At 37.5% G+C, this 3,002-nt stretch overlaps 1 non-coding gene across 1 annotated transcript; it reads left to right on the forward strand.

Moving 5' to 3' along the window:
- Window positions 1-1,217: 1,217 nt before the first annotated feature.
- On the forward strand, window positions 1,218-1,301 carry TRNAP-UGG (transfer RNA proline (anticodon UGG)). Its single transcript is given in 2 exon segments — window positions 1,218-1,254; window positions 1,266-1,301. It is a non-coding gene; the product is annotated as a tRNA-Pro (tRNA).
- Window positions 1,302-3,002: the final 1,701 nt, after the last annotated feature.

The following is a 3,002-nucleotide window of genomic DNA, read 5'->3' on the forward strand; positions in this document are numbered from 1 at the left end:
TAGAAAGGGGTATTGACAGATTTCCAGATATTTTGCGTTAAGTCCACCTTCATGTTGACCCACAATACGACCTCGCTGAAATTCAGATAGGTCTACTGGTCCTTGGGTTTGTGGCATGCTTGATTAATCTTGTATGTAATCTGAAACATAAATCTAGGTAAATATAACATATTAGGTAAATTTTAACATTAAGCATCAAATAAGAGCAGAAATGCGTTTTTCTTGGTGTCTATTGAATTCTGTCATGTCTGTATATTATATATATATATATATATATATTTATATATATATATATATATATATATATATATATATATATATATATATATATATACACATATATATATATAAGCCGCGGGCTTCGCCCTCCCCGGCTTCGCCGGGGGCTTGGCTGCTCAAACAGCAATCCCTCGTTTTCCCCTTCCCCCTCGGCCTCGGGGCGGAACCCCAAAACAGGATCCCCAGCACGAAGAAGAACGCGAAGAAGAACGCGAAGATCCCAAAGAACACGAAGTAGAATGCGAAGAAGAACGTGAAGAAGAACGCGAAGAAGAAGAACGCGAGGAAGAAGAACGTGAGGAAGAAGAACGCGAAGAAGAACGTGAAGAAAAACGCGAAGAAGAACGCGAAGAAGAAGAACGCGAAGAAGAACGCAAAGAAGAAGAGGAAGAAGAAGAACGCGAAGAAGAAGAAGAACGCGAAGAAGAATAAGAACACGAAGGAGAAGAAGAAGAGGAAGAAGAAGAAGAAGAATAGCACCTGACCCCGACTTACCGAAGCGCTTTTTCAAGAATATTTCTAGGACAAAGTGTCACCGTAATACCACCTGTCCCCGACTTCCACATCGTTTTGTAGAGGAATATTTTTATTTAGACTTATATATATATATATATATATATATATATATATATATATATATATATATATATATATATATATATGTATATATTACAGGTGAAAAATGTAGTCACACATTTGTCAATCACGTCGAAACCACTGTTGGAGTAGAAAAGACTGGAAACGGGGAATCTATATATTTCGATTGCAAACTGCAATCCTCTTCAGTAGATAGAATTAAGAGAGAGCGTGCTGTTTAAGTAGTACCCTTAACAAAAGAAAGGGGAACATGGGAAGATATCTCTACCCTCGGCTCACTCCGTACGTGACCTCACGTGTAAACTACTTTAAATATAAATAAAGTAACCATCAATAATGTTAGCTCGCTAGCTCAGTTGGCAGAGCGTTGCACTTGGCCCTTTCAGAATTCGCAAAGGTCGCAGGTTCGAGTCCTGTGCGAGCTATAATCCTTTATTTATTACGATCACTGACCTCGAGACCACCCACTCCAAGACAGGACCGAGGACACCACAGCGACATCATTCTTTCCCACCATTCATTTTTCATTTCAAATCATCGACATTGTCTCTTTAGATACAACCGTCGCAAAACAAATATTGAGTAAACGTCTCTGCCTACATTCCAAACGCCTGACTTATCGGTTCCACCCCCAGACATAAGATAAAATTGAATTGAACATTCCTAACTAAAGAAAACAAAATTGGAAGTGGATGACTATATGATTATGAAAACCCTCGGATGTAGGTCGTTTATATGTGAACAACCACATAAATGATAGTAGTAGTAGTAGTAGTAATGGTAGTAAAAGTAGTGGTAGTATAATAGTAAGAAAAAGAGGAGGAGGAGGTTTCTGGAGAGGGGGACAAGTGTCTTTCTTTGACATACGAATATCTGATCTAATGGCCCCTTGTTACATTGACCTAACTCCTGAGAATGGAAAAAAAAAAAAAAAAAAAAAAAAAATCAGGATGTACGATGAGCGTTTACAGAATGTAGATCAAGGCTCATTCACTACTTCGATAACCTTCGCAATTTCGGTCGCAAATGGTCCAAACGCAAAGCCATTCAACGCTCGTCTTGCAGACGTGATGGCAGAAAAAAAAAAAAAAAAAAAAAAAAAAAAAAAAAAATATATATATATATATATATATATATATATATATATATATATATATATATATATATATATATTTAACCAAAGAGCAGTTTAGTGGCGTGGATGAGATGTAGACTATCATTCTTACTCGTAAAATCAGCTCTCCTATGCCTAAAAGTTACCAGGTCCCCACCTGCTAAATCAACACCCAAAGAAAACTCCGGTTTTGAGCAGACGGTAGTAGAAAGTAGGCTAAATTAATTTCTGTCTTAGAATTCATTAAAGTGAAATGGAAAAAACATAATAGGGCAGTCGACCACAGCCATTGGTGGGAGAGGGAGGGGTCAATGAACTTTGTGGGTGACAGGTCTTGACTGCTTTTAGCACACAATTCCATGAGGATGGATGTAGTTAAAAAAATAAGAAAATAAAAACAGTAGTAGTAGTAGTAGTAGTAGTAGTAGTAGTACTAGTCATACATACTCTCGAAACTCCTCACGCCCTGGCTCTCTTTCTCTAGCTTTTATAGTATCTGTAATTTCAGTCCCGAACACCCCGTCTTTCACCCCTCTTATTCAAATGCTTTTCATCTCATTCTCCCCCACGTGTTCTCTCAGATAAGCATGAGAGAAAAATTGTGAACTCTTATCTGAGAAGTTAGTACTGGCAAACCAGGAGGCGATAAGAAAAAGTCAATTATAAGGCGTTATAATATCACAGAGTTTGTTCTCTTGGGCTGGCACAGTTGGGACTGGTGTTTGGATCTTCAATTAGGAGGAACGCCAAGCCGAGATATATATAAAACATATACACGCACACTCACACACACAAACCGAGTTATCCGGGGGAAGTCTAAGGTTTAGTCCCGCCACGTTTCATACACAACATATCTGAAAATTACTTTGTGCATCTTTTATTCTACCAAATATTACAAAAAAAAAAAAAAAAAAAAAAAAAATTATATACTGCACAATGAAATAACATTATTCGGATAACTATAGCACTAGATGCGATGCTCTATATCGGATACGTATCCGATATCTATCCG

This window comes from Oratosquilla oratoria, chromosome 9 (assembly GCF_046742065.1).
Source record: "Oratosquilla oratoria isolate Oo_2021 chromosome 9, ASM4674206v1, whole genome shotgun sequence".
NCBI lineage: Eukaryota > Metazoa > Arthropoda > Malacostraca > Stomatopoda > Squillidae > Oratosquilla > Oratosquilla oratoria.